Source organism: Arctopsyche grandis, chromosome 9 (genome assembly GCF_051622035.1).
Source record: "Arctopsyche grandis isolate Sample6627 chromosome 9, ASM5162203v2, whole genome shotgun sequence".
In the NCBI taxonomy this organism is placed as follows: domain Eukaryota; kingdom Metazoa; phylum Arthropoda; class Insecta; order Trichoptera; family Hydropsychidae; genus Arctopsyche; species Arctopsyche grandis.
In genome coordinates, this window is record NC_135363.1 from 15,445,623 (window position 1) to 15,453,059 (window position 7,437).

At 37.5% G+C, this 7,437-nt stretch overlaps 1 pseudogene across 1 annotated transcript; it reads left to right on the forward strand.

Moving 5' to 3' along the window:
- Positions 1 to 2,541: 2,541 nt before the first annotated feature.
- On the forward strand, positions 2,542 to 3,735 carry LOC143916728 (enhancer of split mbeta protein pseudogene; annotated as a pseudogene). The gene has a single exon (XR_013261006.1). The product of XR_013261006.1 is annotated as an enhancer of split mbeta protein pseudogene (transcript).
- Positions 3,736 to 7,437: the final 3,702 nt, after the last annotated feature.

Here is a 7,437-nt window from a genome sequence, read left to right on the forward strand (position 1 = left end):
TCTGATAGTTTGATGGTGATAAATAATTGTAATAGACACGTTTAAAAATGCTACAATTTTGACCATCTTGACTTTTACTGGTAAGTAGACATACGAGTATATCTGCCTCATATAGACACGCTCTCGTTTTGTCATTTTAACACTAAATCCCTGCAAAAGACTTATGTACTTTTAATAGTCGTAATCATCGAGATAATCTAATGAGCTTTTTTAGTTTAACCACAACCTTTCTATTTGTAAACAATAGCTTAACCAACGTGGCTCAAGAGTGAAAACTCTTGGCAAGCAGTGAGGTCAAGCAGACGGTCATACGGTACCGATAGATCATAAAGTTCGACATAAGAGAAGAGGGGGTGGAGTTCATACAATAATTTGTATAGGTATTTGATGTGTGTGTGTAGCACGCGAGCGGCTCGCGCTGCGGTGTGCGCATGCGCCGCCGAATAATAAACAATTAATGTGTTGCGGCGCGCGCGTGTGGGAATCCGCGACAGGGACCCGTTCCCACGCTCAGCTACAGGCACGTGCGCGCACCATAAACGCCCTAAGCGACACACATCGACTACACGCCTCTCCTCACTTGGCCCCAGTGGCGGATACGACGTTTCGACTCCGAAGTGTAGTGGCTCGGAGCCAAAATGCCGGCGGCTCAACGGTGGCCGCCGTTGACTTAAGACGTTACGCGACCGAAACGAGACTTCACTAATTTAGACTCATAGCGTCACGCCACAGAGTCAGACATGTTCAACTTATATTATTTACTACTGAATTTTTGAAATATCACTCACCCCCAGCTAATATAATCAATCTGAAGAGACGCCAACGCGCACTCAAACTCAAACAACGAACCGTCCAATATGGCGGCGTTGAAGAAAATTACAAAAACAAAAGAACAAATTAAATAATACGTTCTATAAACTTCGTCGTTTTTAAAAAATATTCGTATTGTTCAGAAGAAAGATGTTTAGTTTTGAATTTGAAAAAAAAGTCTCTAAATGAGCGTAATAAACAAATTATTTTTAATTCTACAAATAAATAAATGAATCTTTGTAAAGCAGCGATTCTGCCATTCTTATTTTTTGATTTTGAAATATACATAGTTAAATTGGTTTCATTTGGACCCGGAAAAGTGTGTGTGTCAGCTGCATGTTATCATTACTTAATTTTGTTTTTAAAGGTCTATATTTACATAATGTCGTGCTTTTTTAATACGCCTTTCCAGTATACAGTTTACTTATTTCGTGTTTATCTCAGTTTCATGGAAATCTTATAATATGTTTTTTTGTTATCTTTGTTGTTAAAAGTTTTAATTTGGATCTATAATTTCAACTAAATTTCACAAACATTATTGGAATTGGGTATGTTGCATATTCATTTAGTTTCAAAACATCTGCAAGGATTGGTACCTTTCTTCGTTTTCCGCTAACTGCATTTTCAAAAAGTCGTAAGTCGTCAAGTTTGCGCCTTTTGTAAGGTCGTTTCAAGTTAAGCTGAGAAGCTATGCTTCGACATCAAAACGTTGGATTTGTATTGAAATTTATAGAGACTTACGACCATGTTCTTTCAAAGCGCATTACTCACAGTGAAGGAGTGCATGAAATGCTAAAAAGGGAGCGTGGGGCGATACGGCGCACGAGCACACCTGGTTTTAGTAATTTTTATGACATTTGTTTTTACTAGCTAATGTCAGCTGTTTTAGTTAATATTTTTATATAAATGCAGTATTATTATTTTAATTTATACATTAGAAATATATACATAATTATTTCTTCTTTAAAACATTTATAAACAATTATTTAAATTCCTTTCGTTTCAATTCCTTCATATAATCCTAAGAGTTTTTCCAGTTATTTTATTTATATAAATTTGGATTAATATATTAACATAATCAAATTATTTAGTAGCTATCATAGCGTCAATCTCTACTGAAATATATTATCATTTTGACATGATTTGATTTGTATGTAGGTTTATTTCAGTAATTATAACGGAATTTTAAGCTATTGATCTGAAAAGTTGATACTGAACTGATGATTTACAAAAAAAATGAATGAAAATAAAACTCATTGGCTATTACATATTTGAAAATAGTTCATTATCATTGTTTAAGCCACTACATCTAAACAAAAAGCATATATGATATAAATATGTATGTAGTTCAACCTTTGAATAATTAGAAGACTATATACAAAAGCTTATGTCAACTTCTGAAGCTATAATTATAATATAATTTTTTTAAATCAAAGTTTTAAATATGTGTAATATAAACGTGTTCAAGAATGACTCACGCAAAGATTGCGTAAATGACACGAGCTTTACATTTGATTTCGAAGGGGGAGGGGAAAATCGAAAGTCTATTGTTAAGGCGAAGTTCCCAGATTAAATCGACTTCCCTAAGCATTTGCAATCTTCCTTCCGGCACCCTTCGATATTGTTGAAAGGTGCTCAAGACCAGGTGCTGTTTCTGCCGCGTCTCCCCTCACGGCTCTCTAGGCTAGCGCGTCATATATAAAGACGAGGTACCTTGCGCGCACTACCATTCTGCTTCCGAACTTTGAACTGTCGACAACTAACCGGCACAGTTCGGTAGCGCACCAAAACAACAACACAGTGACACTTAGTGATATCATCAATGATTGTGGATTACAACAAGATGACATCGCAGACGGGGATGAGATACCCAGGCGGTTTCGTCGAACACAACTTCATGCAAAGACCCGACGAAGAACCCGTATCCAGAACTTATCAATACCGGAAGGTGATGAAACCAATGCTGGAAAGGAAGCGAAGGGCTAGGATCAACCGTTGCTTGGATGAACTGAAAGAGCTGATGGTTTCCGCCCTGCAAGCTGAAGGAGAGAACGTTGCCAAGTTGGAGAAGGCTGATATTTTGGAGCTGACTGTGAGGCACTTACACAGTTTGAGAAGACAGGGGCGATTGGTGGTGGGTCCTGAAGGATCTTACGCTGAAAAGTTCAAAGCTGGATTTACTCATTGTGCTACTGAAGTGTCTCAATTCATTGCCAATGCTACTGTGGCTTCTGCCACACGTCAAGGACCTGCTGAAGCCCAGGCTGGAGCTAGGCTGCTTCAACACCTCAGCTCCTGCATCAGACGGTTGGAATCTACACCGTATTCGTCTCATCCGCCGGTGGTTCCAGTTCAGAGGTCCAACACGGCGTTGAGGTCACCTAATCAGAGCGTGAATCAGCAGGAGGACCGTGGGAAAGTTCCTCAACGGATCGCAGTTGCACCGGTAGGGGGGCGAACCTATGCTCCGCCTTCTCCTCCCGCAAGTCCGGCCCCCACAGGAGAGGGGGTTATGCACGCCCACATGTGGCGCCCGTGGTAATGATGATGCTGATGATGATTATTATACCTAATACTTAAATAATTGTGGTTCCTCGAATTCTGGCTAATTGCGACTGTACAAGTTGTACACGATCGATGTATCTGTTTTGTTACGGTCACCTTATGATTTTTGTGCCTTTTTAGTATGTAAAAGTAGAACTTTGTTTTGTTTATGAAAATATGTATTCGATATAGTGAAATGTTGTATGATGAGATGATAATGTATGGTTGTTTTTTTTTATGTAGACGAAATTGTTAAATTGTGCATGTTAAATATTTAGATATGTTTTATTAAACTGTGATATGTATAGATTTACATAAGTTAAATATTATTTAAAAATATGTATTACGTATATTCAAAATGAATCGAAATATAATTTATGAATTTTGAAAATTAAAACCTTTTTTTTCTTTTTTTCAAGCCTCGTATATTATAAATACATACATACATATATATAATTATAAGTCATAATATATGTCACACATATGTAAATAAGTACATTACACACACACAAACACCAAAACATCGAACTCCAACACAGAACTTTTTTATTAATTATCCAGTATTTTCACATGCTTGTCAGTAACATGGCCCCACATCCCAAGCCGAGCCTCTGGGCTAGCATGCTTAAGCCCCCCCCCCCCTAAAAAAAAGTTTCAAAATTAAAATTAAAAATCATTTCATCAATATTTTTCACAATACACATTAAAGAGTAATAAGATTGAGGATCACCTGTTAAGTGATCATATTATATTTTTTGCATATATTTTCACAGGTTTCAAATAAAAGTCATGGTGTAAAAATAATAGCTAAGGTATAACTCACAAGTTATTGCTTGAACATAACTACGACGTACGAAGTCAAAAGATACTTTTCAATTTCGTAGCAAATTAAAAATAAATTATCTCGGTGTGCTGGGCCTCCTCACGACCCGGACTTGTCCCCCTGATGCCCGGGCCATGATCAGTAATAATCGCCTGATGTATTGCCAAATTTGCTAAATTATCTGAATAAATTCATGATAAAAAACTAAAATATAATTAAATAAGAACCAAATCAAATGAATGTCTACATACCAGTGAAATGCCGTGGAAATCTCCCTGTTTTTATCGCACAGACTTACTTATGTGTGCGCTAGCAGGATACAAGAGGATTAGGAAATGTCATACCGAATCCCCTAGTATCCTGCTCGCGTACACTTAATCAAGGCTGTGTGATAAAAACAGAACTTTCCACGACACGCCACTATTACATTCATATTTATGTATGTCTACATATGTAAATATGTATATATAAAATTGACGAGAATGAAAAGAAAAGATAAACGGCGTTCGAACGATGCTATATGCACTTCACTATTGTCAATTCGGTCCTCCAGCTTCTTCATAAGATAACTTCTTCACACGGTAAACCGCCGTAAGATAGGATATTTTGAAATATCGCCTTCTACAAACAATCATAGAGGGGAAAATAGAAGGCAAACGGTGGCTTGGAAGAACGAAGCTTTCTTGGCTCTGGAACATCAGGTCATGGATGGGACTCGGACTCGAAAAATTGTTTTGGCCTGCCCATGATAGGGCGGAATTCGCACGGGCCATAAACGATATCTGTCCATGGTAGTCGCCTACGTCCGAATACGGATTCGGCATTAGAAGAAGAAAAAGATTGCCAACTATTTTATGCTATGTTTCTTTGCACTCTTGTTTCGTACGGTAATGGAGAGGTCTATTGTTATTTGAAGGCAACGCCGAAGTCTGCTGATGAATTCTAAAATATTAAGACATACAAATCAATACTATGTAGAGTTGTTTTCTTAATCTGCCCATTCTTGTTTATTTTGGCATCTCACCATTGATGGGCCCTGACGTGTGATATTGGTCGGAGATCTTGTCTTCACTAACTGAGGGGTGCGGGGGGTTTAACTAGCGGGGAAGTTGGGTTTTTTTCCCTACGACGCAGCGGTACCTACCTACCTACCTACTAAGAGAAACTGTGCATGCGCCATGTATTTTGCATGCGCCAAAAGGGAGACCAGTATAACACGTGAGGGCGGATCTAGTGTATTATACATCAATGCATCTCACTAAGAAAAAAGCTCAAGTTGAAAGATACATTTCTTTGCAAATCAACTAGAAATTGTTGTACAAAAGAGCTAATTAGATTCAACGGACAATTACTTTAAATAGCAACGAATAACCTTCCTAAATATGGTAAACAATCCCTTATTATACCGGCACGAAACAGCAATTAAAGGTGAAAAACCGAACCTATTGTAATGAATTGCACACTATTGTAACCCATCTACGGCCGAAACGATTACCGAGGAGAGACCGCCAATGTTGCACATTGGATCGAGATGCAGAACGAGGCGCAAAGTGCAACCGATACACACACCGCCTTGCGAATTTTCTTCAAGCACGAAAATTCGAACGATTAGCTTTCGAAAGTTTGACAGGTCGTAGGATGATGTCGGTCAATTTTAATGATTGTTGTGTGTGTGTGTGTGTGTGTGTTGTATGGATGAGAGTTAGTCGTGGCTTGGGGCAATTCCGGTGATTAGCGGGGCGAGTCACGAGCAGACTCCGAACCTCACGAGCGGCAGCACGCGAACGCCTTCTCCCTGGGAACCGGCCTTTACCACTTACCGCTTTACCATTTTACCACTCACCGGTTAGCTAGGCGTTTACCGCTCGAGCGACCGCTGGATAAAACCAACAGCCCACGGCGCTGCGGCTTCCGATTTCCACGCTTTTCACGCACAGATGCCTCGCCCATTTTCCTAATACGTATCCAATTTCCAAAGAGTCATTTTCATGAGAAATTTCATCAGCCACTCAAACATTCACTAATTTATATTCAGAAGATATGCAAAGTCATATCAGATGTCAGTTCATGGGACTCTGTATGTTTACTTTATCTACCTATGCATACATATAGGCAGTGGCGGACTGGGACTGAAATCAGTGCATGCCAGGAGTCAAAAGGGGCCCCACCCAGGGTCAAAAAAATTTGTCCCCCCCATATAACAAAATTTTCTTCTTTCCATCACGCTAAAAATCAAGGGCAAAAAATAAATTTAAAAAAAAATTTTTCAAAAATGGGAATAAACAAATTTAGGTACAAGAAAAATGGCAAAAGCAAAATAGATCCATAAATTACATTGTATATTTCGTTTTAATCCTTGTCCTAGGTAAATAGAATGCATCATAAAAGAATGCGGCATAAAATCAGCTTTTACTTTCGGTAGAAAACAATCAGGGACGTCATTTCCGCTTTTTCTTGGGGGGGGCAGGCAAAGATTGGTCAAATTGAATTTTTTTTCAAAAAATCTTTTTTATATCGGAATAAAAAAAAGGAAAATATACAATATGAAAAAATAAGCTTATTTTTGAAAAAATATAAATAAAAGTATCTTATGTAAAAAGCCAAAAAAGCGCCGCAAGCGAAAATTTTTTTCCAAAAATCTTCACATGGTCGCAAAATGGTTAACAAAAGTCGACCATCAAAATGTATCACTATATCAAAAAATATACAAACTTTCGGAAAAATAAACGATACACATCTGTTTTTGAGACAAAATAAAGTAAAGGCGACCTTTCTAACGATTCCCTCAATGGGATGAACAATTTCTAAGAATGTTACCCAAGGCATACCACTTAAAAACCAAAATATATTTGCTTCAAAATAATAAAATCTTTTTTTTTCAAAGCACATAGCAGCGATTATTTTATTAGTTACACAAAAGTAACATAATATAAGAAATAAACGCAGCATTCATAGATCCATAGTATCTCATTAATCATTAAATTCATAATATTTTCTAAATTCACCTATTCCTTAATTTAGGGGGGCGAGTGCCCCCCCCAAATTACATCCCTGAAAACAAAAAATGCATAATATTTTCAATTAATGTTAATCGAAAATCGAGATTTTAGGGCCCCTATCCTATGTTTCTATATACATGGATGTGTCTAGATTAGGAATAGATTTTATATTCGGAAACTGTTTAAAATTGTGTATTTAAATCTTACTATATCGTCGAAGTATAATCAAATGTTATTTTGAAAGTATGTATGAAGTAAATT